At 43.6% G+C, this 19,754-nt stretch overlaps 1 protein-coding gene across 13 annotated transcripts in view; it reads left to right on the forward strand.

The window, feature by feature from the left end:
- Nucleotides 1-19,754, forward strand: part of LOC137371950 (nck-associated protein 5-like) — a 693,455-nt gene that overhangs the window by 50,373 nt on the left and 623,328 nt on the right. The gene's annotated exons all lie outside the window — the stretch shown is intronic.

The following is a 19,754-nucleotide window of genomic DNA, read 5'->3' on the forward strand; positions in this document are numbered from 1 at the left end:
CTTGCAATAAAGGCTAACATACCATTAGCCTTCTTAATTGCTTGCTGCACCTGCATGTTAGCTTTCAGCGACTTATTGACAAGGACACCCAGGTCCCTTATACATCTACACTTTCTAATCTCTTACCAATCATGAAATATTCTGCACATTGTTACGACCAGGCGAGAAAGGTGTCTATGGGTCCTTTTCAGCCTTCACCTGGTCTTACCGTAAAAGGGTTTAACTTTAAACAAACAGTGTTTTTAGCTCTCCCTTGGTGAATCGTTGTTCACCCCTTTCCAATTATAAGGCAAAGAAACCAGCACAAACAGGTTTTCTTTGGTTTAAAGAAGGAAGATTGAAATTTATAAACTTAAACTCTAATTTGGTTGACGTCTACGAATACACGACACGCTCACGTTAGCATGCATATGTGATACACACATGCAAAATAGAGACAGAAAAGAATAGAAGAAAAAATAAAGTGGAAAAGTTTGAGGCAATATCTGAAGAGTTTTTGTTACGGTTATTCGAGCTCACTGTGGAGTCCTTGATTGTGGGTAGATCTTGCTTTTCGTTGGGGCCCAGTATTCTTCTTAAACCTTGTTTGCTATAGGAGTTCATATGTCTTCAGTGGATTCAGAGGCTTTTGAGAAAGAGATGGGAGCAGACAGGAGAGATCTTCACAGTTCAGGAGCAAACTGACACTCTCAGTTTAAACTGTTTGTACAATTCAGAAAACCCCAGGTTGCCAAGCAGGTTAGTCATGTGACTAACTGGTCTGACCACATCTTGGATTGTATCACCTTAGTAGTCTCTGGAATGCTCCTCTTACACGCAATACCTGGTGATCAAGGTCAATTGTGGGTTGAATGGTCATCAGGGAATGGTCCTTTGTCCTTCCAATCACTGTCTGTTAATATGCAAATGTCTTTTCCAACTACAGCTGATCTGTTTAATAAGTCCTTTCTTCATTCCAGTAACAGTTTAAAATCAATATTCATGACAAAATTAATGTGCCCTATTCTTGGCAGGTGAGGGCCTAGCATGACACATCTGCTCCTACCAAAGTGGATAACCTCACATTTTTCCACATTATATTCCATCTGCCACGTTCTTGCCCACTCACTAAGTCTTTCCAAATCCCCTTGAAGCCGCTTTGCATCTTCCTCATGACATACATTCCCACCTAGTTTTGTGTTATCTGCAGACTTGGAAATATTACATTTGGTCCCCACATCCAAATCATTGATATATATTGTGAACGGTTGGGGCCCAAGCACTGATCCCTGTGGTACCCCACTAGTCACAGCCTGCCAAAGCAAGAATGACCCGTTTATTCCTACTCTCTGTTTTCTGCCTGTTAACCAATCCTTAATCCATGCCAGTATATTACTTCCTATCCCATGTGCATTAATTTTGCTATCCATCCTCCTGTGGGGAATTTATCAAAGGCCTTTTGAAAATCCAAGTATACCACATCCACCGACTCCCCTTTATCAATTCTGTTAGTAACATCCTCAAAAAACTCCAACAGGTTCGTCAAACATGATTTCCCATTCATAAATCCATGTTGACTATGCCCAATCAGATCATTGTTATCCAAGTGTCCATTTATCACTTCATTTAGAATAGATTTCAGCATTTTGCCAAAGACTGATGTAAGGCTTACAGGTCTGTAATTCCCTGTTTTCTCACTCCCTCCCTTCTTAAATCGTGGTGTGACATTTGCGACCTTCCAATATTCTTATCTTCTTTTAAGTCTTGGGGTAGAGAATATTTTGGCCAGTGACGTCAATGTTTTTAGTTTGTGGGAAAATAGAATTTTTCTCATTTTCCCCCTCCTTTCATGTTGAGATGCAAATTCACTTGTTGCCTTTTTTCCCTCACCCAAGTTGCCATTCTTCATGTGTGAGTAAAGGGGGTGAGTGATGACATACTGTTCAATGCAGCTGAATCCAATCCTGGTCTTACCAGATGTGGATGTCTTGACACATAACACACTCATTTTCCAAGGCAAGATTTGTAAACAGGGTGGTGCAGTGGTTAGCACCGCAGCCTCACAGCTCCAGTGACCTGGGTTCAATTCTGGGTACTGCCTGTGCAGAGTTTGCAAGTTCTCCCTGTGACCGCATGGGTTTTCGCTGGGTGCTCCGGTTTCCTCCCACAGCCAAAGACTTGCAGGTTGGTAGGTAAATTGGCCATTATGAATTGCCCCTAGTATAGGTAGGGGGAAGGTGGGGATGTGAGAGGGTAATGGGATTAATGTAGGATTAGTATAAATGGGTGGTTGATGGTTGGCACAGACTTGGTGGGCTGAAGGGCCTGTTTCAGTGCTGTATCTCTTAAATAAAAAAAACTCTTATGCACAAGAGATTGACACAGTGACCTTCTTCATCTGTATTGTTTGGTGTTGCAGCAGGGGCAGTTCAGTTAACTAAGGAGCCACCAGGAATTCCAAAGACAACTGACTATGCTTGTTTAAAACCTGCATTAAATTTCTACAAATTGAATGATAGTTTTTTTTTGTTTTTTCCACGATGTGGCAAGCAGTGTCAGATGGATGGAAAGCTAATTAAGGACCATTTCTGTTCTGGCTGAGCACAGAAAACAATACAGATTAGCACCAATCACAGCCGTTGAATGATTAACATGCCAGATTACCTGCTTTCGTTGCTTGATTATATTTTTTCTGAGTGGAGGACTGCCAATTTAAGTCGTAACTGTGTCAGAGGAAATAAAAGCGGCCTCCTTGGAAGCAGTAAGGTAAGACTAATGCAGGCTATTTGCTTGATAGCAAGTTTTTCCTTTTCATGCCTGTCAACAGCACAAACTCACAGGTGATAGTTTTCATTTTTAGAGGAAATTTCTATTGGGCCTCTTCAGTGTTGGTTGAGCATCCTTATGGGATGACTCAAAAGAATTTCACACACTTTTTCAAAAAAATTTATAATTATGCAGATGTCTGGATCTGACATTGCACAGTCTGTTGAGAATTTGCTTTGCGTTGCTATTTTCCCTTGATATTTATGAAGCGTTTTCATTTAAAGAGCATTCACATTGTATGTAGATCATTAGCATGTAATCTGGCATGTTAATCGTTCAATGGCTGTGATTGGTGCTAATCTGTATTGTCTTCTGCGCTCAGCCAGACCAGAAACGGTCCTTAATTAGTAAAATACAAACTCAACACACTTAACATTGCATTTATACCCATTCTATCCCAAAGCCCTACAAGAGATTAGTGAAATCTTACTGAAACCGTGTGGCTGAATTTAAAAATAATCAAGTATTCACATTTCATTGTGTGTCATTCAATAGCTTTTGCCACTGCCAAGTTACATGCATGGTTTCTTTGTGTAGGTGATCAATGATGTGGAGGAGCATTGCAATTTCATTTTTTCTGTTGCTTATTCGGTGTCAAGAAGTTTCTACTAAATGGTTGGTAAAATACATCACTCTACCTCTATTCAAAAATTATCTTCAAACATTTTCATAAAGAGATTGCAGTACATAAAAGTAAATTAATGTCTGCCTGAGTTGATTTGTGAGTGTTGATGCTTTCCACATTCTCTTTCTAATCCAAACACACTTGCTTGTGCCTGAATACTTTCCGTGCAGACTTGGGGCTGAATTTTATGGGCCCCCCGGAGACGGACTAGGAAGCGCGGGGCCCATAGAATTGCGACAGGAGGCCGGGAGTGGGGGGGTGCGGGGGGTTGGTGGGGAGATGGTGGGTGCTGGTGGTGGAAGCCTGATTGCCTTCCATTCACACCGCAATTTAGTGGGAGGGAAAATGCTGACGACGGCCTTCCCGCCCAGAAGCCAATTGAGGCTCTTAAGAGGCTTATTAATAGCCACTTACGGATGTCTTCCTGCTGCTGCTGGCATTAATCCAGCGGCGGGGGGCCTCCGCCATCTGGGGAGGTTACCCAGTAAAACAAGGTTTGGGGGAGGGCCCTTCTCCATGGACAATCTGTGGCCCAGGGTGGGCCTCCGCCAGCAAATGGCCCACCTCACTGGAACCCCCTCCCCTTGTGCCCAATGCCTACCCTCCCCCCACTCTATCACTAGGGCCTGCCAGACTGATCCCATCAACCCCGCCTCATTTACCTCTGGTCTGGATCTCTAGCACTGGGCCTAGGTCCAAGGCGTGGTGCAGTACCGGCAGTGGCCACCATTTCCAGCGGTACTGCAGATACTACTGAGATTAGTCAGCTGCTCTTGGAGGTGGTCTTCATCTTTAAAGGGCTTTTAATTGCCCTGGCACTGTAGAATCCTGCTGGGGGGTTGGGGGGGGAGGTGCTCCAAATGGCTGAGGTGTGATTCCCCATACCTTTTCGGCCCAGTGCTGGGAGTCCCACCGGCAGCATTAAGTTTAGCGCTTGCCTGCAAGCATCTCTACCAATTAACTTAATATTAGTTGATCTAAAGTTATTCTATCTCTAAAATTACTTTCTTCACCAGACATCTAACACATTTATGGCAGGTTTGGATAACATTTTCAAAGCTCAGTTTGGCTTAGAACCAATAATCTTTATGACTATTGCTTCTTATTGCCCTGCAGCAAATAGCATGATTGCATGCTGGGGTTACTCAGTTAGAAACCATTTCGCTTCTAAAGTGCTAAATTCCACTTCTGGAAATAACTATTGTAGACTTAAATATTTGTTAAAAAAATGCTAATTTTTCAATGCCTAATGTGCAATACTTTCTAGACTCATGAATCTTTAATTGTAAAGCATTTACTAGTCATTAAACCAAATACAATAGAAGAGTTTTTATGGTAGTTGATGGCTTATCCACCTTTGACATTCTCTTTTTAGCATACAGTAATATAGAACTTTCTGTGAATAGGCACAATAAAAGGTAACAACAAAATTGCAGTACAACATACAGCAAGCCAAATAATGTTTGACACAGGAATTCTTTGTGGAGAATCATGGTGGAATTGCTGATGAATTTAAGAGATATGCTCTTTGGGATTTCAATTGTGTATTTGAGGTTACGTGATTGGCAGATGCCTGTCCCCACACATGAAGTATTCAGCTCACATCAAATAGAAATCGCTGAAGTACAGAAATCTTTTAGCAAATATTTTAGGTCAATGTAATGTGTCATTCTGTGCAAATGCTTTTACAAGGCTTACAATGTCTATAGGCCTGTAATATTTAAATACATTTTTTGAGAACCTAGCCTTGCGATCGACCTGTGCCATGCCTGGACAATGAGATTTGTTTTCATACTATCACTGGCTGACAAGCAAAATAAAAAAGTCCAGCAGTATAATCTGTAGATGATCATGAGGTAAAACTCTAAACAAGTCACCATCATGAGTATTTCAGTAATAACAGTTTTGATCCAAGTTGGGTTGGGAATTAACTCTGGTATTATATGAAAATATTTTGAGCAATTTTGTACTCTCTGCAATAATGTTGGGAAAAATATCGATAAAAATGTAGCAAATGATGTAAGTGCTTCAGTAACTGTGATATTTATGTTTAGCACTGCTTGGGGCATTGTTTTTACCCCAAATGGCCCATGAATAATGAGGAGAAAGAAATCTGTTTTTCATTAGATTTGCTATAAGCCAATCAGGAAAACTTGCAAAGTCTTATAGAGCTATTGTGAAGAACCAAAAAATTAATGTTTTATTCCCAGGTTAGACCTGCAGTTTGGGAGCTAAGGGAACTGTAAGATTTTGAAGCATCACTGTGGCAGTGATAGAAGCAATATATCATAGAATTTTTTTTCTTGGAACAAGGGTGCGGCAGCCGTTGGTGGTTATCTTACATTTTGCTAGAGGAGTCAGGGTGCCAGGGAGATCAGAGGGTATAGAAGGTGTATGACCTGCAACAGGTACTATCCTAAAAATAATGCACCTCAATGCAGGTTTTACTGGTTAGTAGGTATGATGCTTTCAGTCTGTATCGATCACTACAGATCAGGTACCTTCTCACTTGCACCACTCCATCGGTGCTGGAGGGCACCAATTACTCTCCTCAAGGCATCATTGTTGGGATTGCAGATTTTCAGGGCAACACTTCTCAGACATCTCTAAAAAATTTCTAAACTTACTTTAAAAATTTAAAGCTAGTAACATTTGAACCATATTCATCCATATAGACCTCCCTCTCTGTCTGCAACGTAGGGACTTGAGTCAGGAATTTCATCCAGGCCTGGATGCCGGAGATTTCAACAACAGCAATAACAACATGCATTTATATAGCACCTCTAAGATACTAAAACGTCCCAAGGTACTTCACAGAAACTATGTTTGACACATAGCCACATGAGATGTTAGGACAGGTGTCCAAAAACGCGGTTGAAGTCGTAGATTGTAAGGAGTGTCTTGAAGGAGGAGAGATAGGTGGAAAGGCAGAGAGGCTTAGGGAGGGAATTCCAGATCTTAGTTCCCAGGCAGCTAAAGGCACGGCTGCCAATCATGGAGTAATTAAAATTGGCGATGCGTGAGGCCAGAATTGGAGGAGTACAGAGATCTTAGATTTTTGTAGGGCTACAGGAGGTTACAGAGATGTTAGGGGCAAGACCATAGAGGGATTGGAAAAGAAGGATGAACATTTTTTAATTGAGGGCTTGCTGGACTGGGAGCCAATATAGGGCAGTGAGCACAAAAGTGATGGATGAACAGGACTTGTTGCGAGTTAAGATACAGGCAGCAAAGTTTTGGCTATGTTCAAGTTTGTGGAGGGTGGAAGATGGGAGGCTGTCCAGGAGAACATTGGAATAGTCAAGCCTACAGGTAACAAAGGCCTGGATGAGGGTTTCAGCAACAGATGAACTGAGGCAGGGAGGAGACTGACCATGTTACAGCGGTGGAAGTAGACAGTCTTAGGAATGAAGCAGATATGTGGCCAGAAGCTCATTTCAGTGTCAAGTAGGATATCTGTATGTGTATGTGGTGGGGATTGAAGACAATGAATTAGAGGAAATTCCTTCTCATCCAATACTGCATATTGCACAAGCAGCATGGCAAAGCAGAGGCATTGGAGGGGTTGAGAGAGCTAGGGATGAGGTAGAGCCTGGGTGCTGTTAAGGTACATGTGGAACATGACACTGTTTTTGGATTATGTTGCCAAGCCATAGCAGGTAGATGAGAAATAGGAGGAGATGAAGCATTGATCCTTGGGACACTCCAAAGATAATGGTGCAGGAGAGAGAAGTGAAGCCATTGCAGGTGATCTGGCTATGATTGAATAGATAGGAAAGTATCCTGAAGAGGGCAGTCCCATTTAGCTGGGCAATAGAGGAGAGGAGGATGGTGTCAGCAATCATGTTAAAGGTTGCAGACAGATTGAAAAGGATGAGGAGGTAGAGTTTACCTCAGTCAGTCACAAAAGATGTCATTTGTGACTTTGATGGTTTCTATGGGCAGCTTCTATGGACAGCTTAAGGCACTAAATAAAAATTCTGTATGAACTATGTTGTTTGGGATGATGTGTTTTGTATAGTTGAGGCAGGCTCTTATTTGCACTGCAGCCAGATTGGCATGTTTATCAAGTTTCAGTCAGTCAGCTGGTCAGATCTGGACAATGGGGAAAACCTTCTTGGACAGTATTACTCCAATGCCATCTTCACTAAGAACTACAGATCCCCTCTGGACATTAAGAGGAAGAGAAAATACCATTTATATTTATGTAAATAGCTACAACCATTTTTTTGTACTCACTATAGTGAGTAATGTACACCTTCCACAGAGATAGGCTGAATTCTTGATGCTCATAAATAACTTGTGGCTTGCCCTTTGGCTTTAAACTATCTTCCTTCTGTTTGTTATTATGTAAGTAGAGATGAAAGAGGCAACAGTTTTGCACTTAGGCATATATATGGACAAGAAAATAAAAAAGTTACCAGGATGATGGCAATTTGTTGGTTGTCTCAGCTACTTCTGCAATTAGTCATTGCTACCTCCAACTTTAATAAGTAGCAGTTAAGTTGTAGCTGACAGATCAATGAAAAGTTATTTACTCCGTTTGTAAGTTCGGTGCTATAGTTTTAGCTCAAGAATTATCCATCATGGGAACAGTGTTTACTATTTGGCTGCATTGTGATCATGCTGGATGATAGCAGATATAGTTCTAATTGTCTTCTGTCCCTTATATGAGAGGGAGAAGTTGGTACTTGTTAATTCCAGGCAACATTTTAGTGTTTAGATGCATAACCGATAAGAAGACAGGCATATCTGTCATAACAAAGGGATATCATGTTTGTGGTGCGATGGAAATATATAATATTGAACAGATTAAAAATAATTATAAGAGGAAAAGTAGCATTACCACTTGGCCAAGACTCTGGCAATGCTACCCTAGAAACAAGCACTGGAATATTGACCGGAACAGCATCATTTGTTTTATCCTCTGAATTTTCCTCCCTTGGAACAAGCAATATCTCCTTCTGAGACTGGGAGTATACAACATAAGGAGGAGGATAATCCAGGGCCTACTACTTTCTAATGCTAACATTTATCTTGAGATGCTTTTTCCCACTTCTAATGCAAAGAACCTTAAGTTTAAGCAGATTCATGTGGTACCTGGATTGGATATCCAGGTCCCAAATACATATATCCTGTGTAGCTTAATGATATAATAGCTATGTCCGTAAGGATGGTGTTAGTAGCCATAACAAAGAAAACTATACAGTAAAATAAGTGAATTTATGAGAAAGGAAATATGACATTATTTCAAAATAGTGATCATTGCAATACTTTTACTTAAATAGCACAACTTAGACATACAGAGCAAGTTTGTCATATCTATTTTAGATAGTTACACTAGTTGTGAAGTTAATGCGCCTTTTTCACTATTCTAATTCATGAGATAGCTATCTAAATATATCCATGAGTTTTGTAGATACAAGGTTGAAAGCTGGTTTTCAAGGAGCAGAGATAATATCAATATAGTTCTGGAAGAAGTAACACAATTAATTGACTGATTTAAGTGTTATCCCTACTGGCTTGAGTCCTGTTGCTCCTAGGCAAGTGTTAGTGTTACAATAATAATGGAGTACAATCTTTTAAAAAAAAGTTGTAGTATTTTTGATCATTTTGATTGAGTTGTGTCCCATATAGCATGGAAAATAACACTTTAACTTGCCCAAATATAATACTTGTGCTCCAATCATGGAAAGATTATGATCTGAAAATTCTCTGATGTGGGAAAATCACTGCCAAGTGAAACAGTGTTTTGTTTTCATCTATTTATTTATCTACTCATCTTGCTTCTATTTATATATTTGGTGAGTTACAATTTTGAAACACTTTGGTTTTTACTAGAAAAGTAATTTCAACCTGTAAGTTGTCAGTATTAAATGCAAAGGCAGCCTTAAGTATTTAATCATATAGTAGGTTTAATTATAGTGTCTTGTTGATCTCAAGAAACCATCAAAGGCAGCTTTCAACCAAGTTGAATAATTCTGGTGTTTGATGCTCCAAAACCAGAAAATGATGGTCATTACATAGCGATGGGTAGTCTTCAGAGCCTGGTGACACGACAATCATAAACAGCCTCCATAGTAGCATGAAAGAACTGTGCATGGTATTCATTTGTGGTTGAAAAAAAGATAAATAAAATAGATCCGGAAAAAGGTATAGGTGAAAGGAACAAAGGATCAATGATATTTCTGCAAACTCAATACAAACACAGTCTCCCACATGTTTATAGATGAAACATGAAAGATTTGTAAGGTTTCAGTTGAGGGGAAAATTATGCAGGCATCGTACATTTTCAAGCAATTAACTGGATTTAATCCAGATGGGCATTGTTAGGAGGTATAGACTATGACAGCAGCTACAAATATAAGGTTTACACGAATTTAAAAAATGAAAAATGTGCATGGTTATACACTTAATTTTAGTTATGAATTAATTAGCATCCACATAGTTTTGTGAACTCAGCATCACTGATATCAAATGTTACTTTTGACTTATCCTATTTTTAGACCAATAATTTCCCCACAAGATGTAAAGTCTTACAATCATGGATTAGAGCATAGCAAAACCAACACAGAAGCACACAATTTTTGTGACCAAAGGATTTTAAAAAAACATAAACAACTAAAAAAAAAAGAACCAAAAAAATCCTTTTTCTATCTGTTTGTATTCATAGTGAAATATCATTAGAACCATACAAAAATGTGTTATTGCGAGAAGCATGGGACATGAACAATTTTATGTGGCAATCTCAAATGTTTATCAGGTCAAAAATCATTGTTTAGTGTAATGGGCTACCCTACTATAGCAATATAAAAATAATTCTTTAATAGCTTTCATTAAATATATGGGTTTGAAAAATCTAGAAAATAAAGGGATAGATTTTGGGACGGCACAGTGGCGCAGTGGTTAGCACCGCAGCCTCACAGCTCCAGCGACCCGGGTTCAATTCTGGGTACTGCCTGTGTGGAGTTTGCAAGTTCTCCCTGTGTCTGTGTGGGTTTCCTCCGGGTGCTCCGGTTTCCTCCCACATGCCAAAGACTTGCTGGTTGATAGGTTAATTGGCCCATTATAAATTGCCCCTCGTATAGGTAGGTGGTAGGGAAATATAGGGACAGGTGGGGATGTGGTAGGAATATGGAGTTAGTGTAGGATTAGTATAAATGGGTGGTTGATGGTCGGTACAGACTCGGTGGGCCGAAGGGCCTGTTTCAGTGCTGTATCACTAAACTAAATTTTCATTTTGGGATTAACTACAGATCCTATTATAATTTTATTTAGCATATGCAGTCATGGCTTATAATTCCAGTCATTTTAGAACATTGTCATCGTCAGTATGCAAAAGATGTTGGTTGCCAGATAGTTTAGTTATTGGGCATGATTTAGCGACCTGGGACCTAATTTGTATTTGTGTGCAAGGCTATTTGTCGAATGCAAAAGGGAAGATTTGAGGTGCACTGTCGCTGTCCAGTTTGAAAACAACTGAGAAACACCCAACTACAACATGGCTAATTCAATCTGAGATAGTGGTCTGTAGGATTGGAGACTTTGGGCTGAATCTTATGAGGCCTCCAGTGTCAGGGGCCGGCCAATTCTTCTGGGAGAGGCTCACCATGATCCTGATGCCGAGAAGGCCCCGCCGCATTTTACCAGTGGCGGTGAGGCCTTCATTTTAATATTATAATTCAGGTAAAATCATTCAAATTATCTACTTTGCTCTGACGGCTGTCCCACGCCAATATTACGGATGCTAGCCGCAACTCCCACCCCTTCAGAACTTGAGTTCCGAGGTGTGACACTGGTGGGGAGTGGGGAGGAGTGAAATTATGAGGGTGGGTGGGGGGGGGGCGTGGTGGGTAGCGGGGAAAACAGTTTTTATTGGCTGTGGGGATGGTGGGAGAGGATTGAAGGACAAATGTTAGAGGTTGGGGGGGAAGTTCGGGTTGGGACTAACGTTACTTTTGATGATGTAGGCCCATTGGGGTTGGGGGGGGGTGGTGGCGGGGATGGTGGAAAAGGGCCTCCCAGCTTTCATTTAATGTTTTCAACACAATGAACCATCACATTACTTTACAATTTAAAATGTCTTATAAGGGCTTGAAGCCCTTTAAAAATGGCACCTGCATGGTGGCACAGGACGCCGTTGCCAGGGACGGTATGGCTGCCCCCTCTACATCATCAGGGACGGGCACTACGCCCCCTCCATTTAAATGAGCCCCCACGGGAAATATCATGGGGGCTCAGCGATGGCGCATCCACGCCTGAAGACCGCCGACAGCAGAGTGCGCCGCCGCTATTTGCGGCGTGCTCATAAATTTCAGCCCGATGTGGTAATTTACAAGAGCAGCTGTTGACCACTCTTCATGCCAGTGATTTGATAAGCAAAAATAAAAGGAATCAGAACAGGTTGCCAATATTGGATGTCATGAGGAGAGCCATGCTAATGGCTCATAGAACAAATTGTGAATTGTCAATATGATTTTGTCATGAGGTCTATTTACTAATTTTGTTACTGCATCTGAACAACTAAAATGTGGACGAGCTATATTGTAGAGGACTAGTAACCATGGGAGGGGAGTAGGGCACAATGCCTGACATAGGATGCACATAGCAGTATCCACCAGCTTAGTGCACGATGACTTTGCCCAAATGGGAGCATAGTGTTCCATGACTGATTAGTAGAGCAGATGAATGTAAAGTGGTGGCATTTGTTCCAGAGGCAGACAATACAAGTTAGGCAATTAGATTATTTTGATTTTTATTGTAACCATTAAATTACTCATGTAACAGTCATGTCAAGAATTCCTTTATTGCGAGGTTTCCAATTTTCATCACCTCTTGAGTGGCAGTGAAGACAAGTGTTCAACCAGCTCATGACCTTCTCCCAGCATTGCTTTTTTCAACTCACCATTAACATATTGTTTGCCTTTGCTCCATGACCTTTTGGTCAGCTATTCTGTGACCTTGTCCAATCTACACCTTCTCCATTGTTATCTCTTGCCCCGCCCCCGCTTCACTTGCTTATAACCTTTGACATTTCTAATATTTGTCAGTTCCAAAGAAGGGTCACTGACCCGAAATGTTAACTCTGCTTCTCTTTCCACAGATTCTGCCAGACCTGCTGAGTATTTTCAGCATTTCTTGTTTTTATTGCTTTTTTCTCTACCGGTTGAGGGTATGTTTGCCAATATGAAATATCACTACCCTCTGGTCCATTTCTTCTTTTACAATCAGACATCTTCAACATTAATAAAACATAATTTTCAGTTAGATTATCCAGCCATTGGTCTGAGTTACTGATCAGCAGTGCTTTATTGCTAAATACCAGTGTTTTTTATATAGAGGTCAAAACGGCTTATTTTCTGCTTGTTAAGGGGCTGCAATGCAATAATGACTAATATAATCAAATTGATTCAATACTGTTTGTTCAACTTCACTAACACATAGATAGCTGACAGGAAGCTTCAACATTTTCTGTTGTCTTCAAAAATAGGTCCAGCAGAAGCTCACATTTCTGACATCTGGAATCTCAGTGTTACTTGGCCTCAACAGTTGAACTTTTATTTGATAGGGAAAAATGATTAACTTTTTCACACATCAGCTTTTTGGAAGAATTCATATTGCTCTCTTTGGATACTGAGTATTCTGTCACATAAGGACCTTAAACTTCCAAATAATTAGACAAATGGAAAGTAATCTGAACTCCTAGAATTGTAATCAATTAACATATAAATGTTATTTTTCACAAGTAGCCTGAGGATTTCTTTTGCAATTTATGGGTGTAATTATGTTAGGCAATCAGAAACAATCCTCATTAGGATGATAATCTTAGTCTACTAGTTAAGTTAGAAATGCATGCAGGACTCTCCAGAATTCAATGGAAATTTTCTGCTGGAGTGAAGAATAGACACATCATTTTGCATTAATTTTTCCATATAAATGTTGGCTTGTTCATTATTTATTCTTAAGTAAATTACTCTAATGTTTATTTTTCTAAATTTTAGCAAGAATGTGATCTTATTTCCATGTCTTTAACCAAAATTAAAATATGAAACAAGCGAGCAAATCATTTGGGCTGTGCATAGTTTTACATTGAAGCTGCAGTGCCCCAATAATAAGTGATAATTTTGCTATCCTTTGCTCCCAGTGGGGAATTATGCACACAGAAGGTTGGATTTTATCCTGCCAGCAGGAGTGGGAGTGGAGGCATGGGAGGAACGCAAAATCAACGTTGACATGCTCGCCTGGAAACCCGATGTTGTGACATTGGTTCCGGATTTTGTCAGTGGCAAGCAAGCTCCAAGGCAGGACTGCAATGTGAATTGGTGAACAGCTAGTTATAATGCATTTGCAATAAAGTGAATGCAATTTTATGAGGAGTTTTAAATTTAGTCAACAGCGCACAGGGATCATGTGCCTTCAGATTCCTGGCCGTTTAATGTTGGTGGCACCGAGGCAAGGCCTCAGTGCTGCTGTGGGAAGGCAGCCATAGAGTAGCAGATGAGGGAAGAGTGGGGAGCAAAGGCCATTGTCAGCCTGCGGTGCTGGGCTTTCTGCAAGTGTGGGCGCATTCTTGGGTGTAAGGATAGAGTGGGCGCAGTCTCAGGCTCTGGACTCTCTGCAAGGGCGTGCGCTGAGTGACATTAGCATGTATTCAGAGGGGAGTAGCAATGGGAAAGTCCCAAGGCAAGTTCGTCTCAGCAAGGACAGCGCACAGGTGGGGCAAAAATCAGCTGGCATGGGTCTCATACACCCTATCATTGTGGACCCCTGTGGATGTGTAGCAGCGGCTCGGAGGGAGGGCCAGGATCCAGGTGGACCTGTCTGTGAAGCTCCAATAGGAGAGCGGCAGAAGCTAGCCACACCAAGAAGGCCCTATCTGTGCCAGAGGGTATACAGGACTCTCCTCAGCTACCTCCAACTGTCTGAGCGGCAGTGTCAGCGAAGACTGCAGCTCCCCAGGGAGGCCATCACTGCCTTGTGTGCCATGCTCCAGGACGAGCTGTGACCCATGGGCTTCGGTGGACACCCAATGCTCATAGTCCTGAATATCACCATGGTACTCAATTTCTGCGTGTCTGGCCCTGCAGTATGCCCCACCAAGGGTCTCGCATATCATCGTGATCTGCTGTGCTTTGCACAATCTAGCACAGTGGAGGGGAGTGACCTTGCATGAACAGGACATGATTGATCACCAGTACTCACCTAATGAAGAGGATATGGAAGAGGCTACTGAGCAGCAGCACCGGCTCTTGCTTCCCTTGCACTGGAGGCCAGGGTCATTGAGAGATGCGCAAGGAAGGCAAGAGTCAATCTCATTCATACCCGCTTCCTCACTTCCTGTCACCATGACGATCTCTCAAAGTGAACTTAATAAAGACTCACCTCACTGTATTCCGCCTGTCGCCTCCTTCCTATCTCACTCCAGTGTCTAGCGCCCAGATGCACTACGCACTCTGACACATCTGAGACGCTGACCAAACATGGCCTTTGCCTACACTGGCAGCCCAATGAGGGAGCAAGGGTGAAGGTTGCATCTCAAAAGTCATCAATGAAAGTAGGAACCATTTACAGCAATGAATCTGAAATCTACTTATCATCACAATTGTAGCAACCAATGCAAAGGCCACAATTAATACACCTGTGAAGCCCCAAGTGCTTCTAGATGCTTTTCTTTATATGCTTTTGTGTGCTGCTACATGCTGTGACCCCTGTGCTGGAAGCTGAGGTGGAGTCAGAATGCTAATTGGGCTGTCCCTTGGACTGGGATGACTTTGGCGGGCGTCTTCTGGCTGTCTGAAGCCTGGAGAACCCCGCCCGGCTCAGGGATTCCTGCACAGGTACAGGACCCTCCTCAATCATTGCGGCTACTGGTGTTGTGGTCACTGATGGATGGGCTGAGAAACTGGTGTCCACACTCGGAGCACCCTGAGGGGAGCCCCCAGATTTGTGGTCAGCCTCTCTTCCTCCTTTTCAAGACTCACTTGAACCTCCCTGCTGACCAGAGAAGGATGAGGACCTGGAGAAGACTTCAGGCATTTTGTCCCTTTCTCGCATTACCACTGCTGCGTTGAGCACTTGGCCAAGGTGATGGTGTGGAGGCCAGCACACATCTGTGGGATCTGGCTCTCCATGACTGTATCCAACCACTCAACGGAGGAAGCCATGCGCTCATGCACCTGAGACATGGCAACACTCATGGCTTGGATGGACTCCTCCATCGTCCACTTATGGCTGTGCATTGCCTCTGGCAGCTCCGCCAGATGTTCCCTTACTTCTCTTTGCAACGCCAGCATGTTCTGTGCCGCTGATACCAAAGGCTTGTCATCAGCCTGGGATCAGCATGATCTGGCCTCCTACAGTCCTCTGACTGCCAGTGGCCTTGGCTGTCACAGCCTCCGACAGCTACTCGGGCATGTGTGTGGTGCTCTCGCCAGCTTGTGACCTTAAATTTAACCCCGATCGCAAACCCACCAACGTGAAAGTATCTGCGCTGGTGGAGGGTGTAGGAGAATGATGCGCTAATGCATCCTTTGGCTGTTCCTCCTCCTCCTCAGAGGTAGACGGTAGGCCCCCTGTCCCAGCAGCTGAGCTTGCCTCTGAAGTGCCATGACCTGCATGAGAGAACACAAACATTTGTGCATTAGGTTGTTCAGATCTCATTACACCAACCATGCGTGATGTGGATCTCCAGAGGTGTGATGGACACAATGTCTCCACTCTCTTGTGTGGACACTCCAGTCTCACCCATCTCAATTGTGTGGCCGCCTTCGGCCCTCGCTAGCTCCAGAGCTTCCTCCTTTGCCAACGTCAGAGGATGCACATCCGTCCTCGATGCCTCCCTGGTGTAATGGGCCTGTTTCTCCTGCAAGCGGAAAGTGGGACACAGTTAAACCTCACACAAAGAACAGCAGGACACTTATGCTAGTGGCAATCCCTCATCACAGAATGGAGTCTCCCAAATGGCTCGTCCCCACGTCTGCTCTCAGAACATAATGGGAGTGAGCTCTGAAAGAAGCCGGTCTGTTGCCGAGATGCAGCCATGCATCTGCTAGGATATGGTGATGTCTCACATCCTTGCCACCTCCTTTTGTGGTCACTCCCTCTCCATGTAGCACTCCCTCCCGCATAGCCACATGCAAGCCCCAAAGAGGAGAGAAGATTCACATTAGCGGAGTGAAGGAGGTCATTGACCCTCTTGCAGCACTGGAGATAGTTCTGGGGGTGATCCCATGGCTGCTGACCTCCTCTGCGATCTCCATCCAGGCTTTCTTGGTCAGGAGGGAGGATCTCTTCCTGCCGTCCCATGGAAAGAGGACCTCCTGCCTTTATCTTGCAGCCTGGAGGAGAATCTCCAGGGAGGCATCACTAAACTGTGGGGCCACCCGGTGTTGTGCGTCGGACATGGTCCCAGTTCGCTCTCACCCGACTAGTCGGTCCCCAGTCCTGATGCAGGGGTGCAGGAGTTGCAGCAGCAGTGGTGGGAGGGGTCCAGCAGCACCAGCAGAGGGGGATCCAGGAGTTAAAGCAACAGTACGGGCGTCCTGCAGCACTCCAGATTGACTGCATCAGTGAAAGGCAGCAGTACAAGCAGGGCTGGCAGCACTTTACAGATGGTGCCAGCATCTGCACTCTTATCACCTAATGCCACCATCATTAACTCATAGCCCTTTCCCAATCCTGCAATAGGACGGGCCCTGCAACTTGGTTATGTTAATTGGCCACATATGACATGTGGCAACAGTACCTGCTTGCAGTGCTGCCGCCAGGACCCATGATGGGCTGACAAAATTCAGCTGTTACAACCAGGTGATAGGGGTCTAGGGGTTCCCTCTCAGCCTTTGCCTGGTTTGACCATAACAGGGTTTAATTTTTAATAAACACTGTGTTTTAGCTCCCCCTTAGTGAATCCTTGTTCACCGCTTTCCAATGGGAAGGCAAAGAAATCAATTCAGATAAGTTTTCTTAGATTTTAAACAAGAAAGGTGGAAGTTTATTAATCTTAAACTCTAACCCGGTTAACAACTACGAATATGCGACGCGACCATACATACGCGATAAACACACATGCAGAGAGAGATAGAAAAGTAGAAAAGAATAAAGATGAAAAGTTTGAGGCAATAGATGGGTTTCTGTTTTACTGTCCATTGAGTTTGCTGTGAAGTCTTTGGTTGCCAGTCAGATTTGCAATGCGTTGGGGCCCAATGCACGCTTCCACTTGTTTCGAGGTCGGAGTCTTTTCTCTCTTGAGGTTTACGTGTCTTGGGTCTGGTGGCTTGGGAGAAAGCGAGAGAGAGAGAGGCTTCCTTGCTCCAGGTTCCAGTTCAAACAGCCTTCTGCCTCTTTGTGGCAAAATTCAAAAAAACCCTGGTTGCCCAGCAAGTTACTCATGTGACTAGCTGGTTTGACCACTTCTGTTTGTGGATTCTGTCATCTTAGCAGTCATCCTGGAATGTGAGCATCCTCACCTTCAATGATTGGTGATCACAGTCCATTTTGGGTTAAGTGGACCAAGGAATAGTCCTTAGTCTCCGAGCACTGTCTGTTAGCATGCAAATGTTTTTCCAGCCAAGTGTCTGGTGATTTATTTTTAACAAGTCATTTCTTCACTCCAGCAACAGTTTAAAATCAATGTTCATATGACAAAATTAATATGCCGCATTCTTGGCAGGTGGGGGTCTGCATGATATAGCCCAGAGACTGCAGATAGCAGATAGTGCTGCCATAAGATGGATCTACAACACTGAAGCTTTATCTCCAACCGGTGAATCTGACTTTTTCTGGGTGTGTGGGATTAATCATCAAAAGCCACCTTTTGTCATTCCCTCATAGCTTAATGGATAAATCCACCATGCGGTGTGGTAATAAGTCATACAAACCAGATTGTTTTTCTCTCTTGATAACAGGCTCCAGTAAAGATGCATCTACATGGAGATTTGGAAGTATAAAGGGAATAGATTGTCTTGTAGAGCACATTTACATTGCCAATTTCGTACCAGTGTGAAGAATTTTCAGGTGAAAGTGACAGGCAGTATAGCTCAGCAGTCAGGCTGGATTTTCAAAGTCCGCTGAGCATGGGAACGGAGGCAAGCATGATTTGAAGATCGCGCTCATGGAGGTTGCCACTGGGATCCATCGTCTCCGGAACGCACACCATTTTTAAAGGGACGCCAGCTGTGAGGGAATGGGTTGAGCACACACCTCCAATTAAGTTCCCGTTGAGCTCATTAAAGAGCTCATTATCAGGCTTGTCAGCATCAGTTCACAATTTTTGGAGGCTGGGAACGGGAAAGACGCCATGGCAGGAATACAACAGGGTTGTGAAGATGTGAACAGTGTGGAGGGCCATGTGGGCTATGGGAAGAGCTCATTGAAATAAAGCAGAGATGGCAAATAAAGCTCAGCTGCTTCAGGTGTGCCTCAGTGTAGCTATTGCTGCAGCTGGAAGAGTTGAATTTCTCATTGGTAAGTGGCAGCCAACTAGGGAAGGACATGAGCCTGCTGGCATCGCAGGGGCAGCTGGGGTTGGCAGGGGAAGGCCATGTGGATGTACAAAGACCAGCTGAGGGACGCCAGATGGGAAAAGGCTACTCTGACATTGGATAGAGCAGCCAGGATGAGCTGCGGCAGATGCAACCTCCTGGACAGCTGGAGGTCAAAGGAGCACAGCGGGGGACTGCAAGGGGAGGATGGTGCTACCTAAGACATTGAATGCACAGCCCAAGAGTCAACTACCTGCAAATGACAGAGTGCCGGTGCTGTAGGAGGCTGCGCCTATCCAGGCAGATGCTCTCGGTCCTGTGTGCTCTGATTCACAATGACCTGAGGTCTCATGGCAGTCCCCTACCTGCAGCCGTCAAGATCTCTGTTGCCCTGAACTTATATGCAACTGGATCATTCCAGGGATCAGCTGTGGACGTAAGTGGCAGCTCATCAGGCCATCAGGCAAGTCACTGATGCCATTTTCAGGAGGGCAAGGATTACATCCACTTTGATGTAGATTGGCCTGCGCACATGGGCATTGGGTTCAGCCTCCATAGCTGGATTCCCCCAGGTGTAGGGCATCATCGCCTCCGCCCATGTGGCTATCAATGCATCCAGTGACCGGTTAGTGAGATCTATCAACAGGAAGGGCTTTCACTCCCTCAACGTCCAACTGGTCTGCAACCACAACAGGATATTCCTGCATGTGTGTATTCACATCCTGGCAGCTGCCATGACTGCTTCATCCTCCATCAGTCCAGGCTGTCTCAGATCTTCACTCCATCCTCCAAAGTACATGGCTGGTTCCAAGGGGACAAGTGAAATCTCTTGAAGAGATGGCTAC

The sequence above is a fragment of the Heterodontus francisci genome, chromosome 7 (assembly GCF_036365525.1).
Source record: "Heterodontus francisci isolate sHetFra1 chromosome 7, sHetFra1.hap1, whole genome shotgun sequence".
NCBI classification, from domain to species: Eukaryota; Metazoa; Chordata; class Chondrichthyes; order Heterodontiformes; family Heterodontidae; genus Heterodontus; species Heterodontus francisci.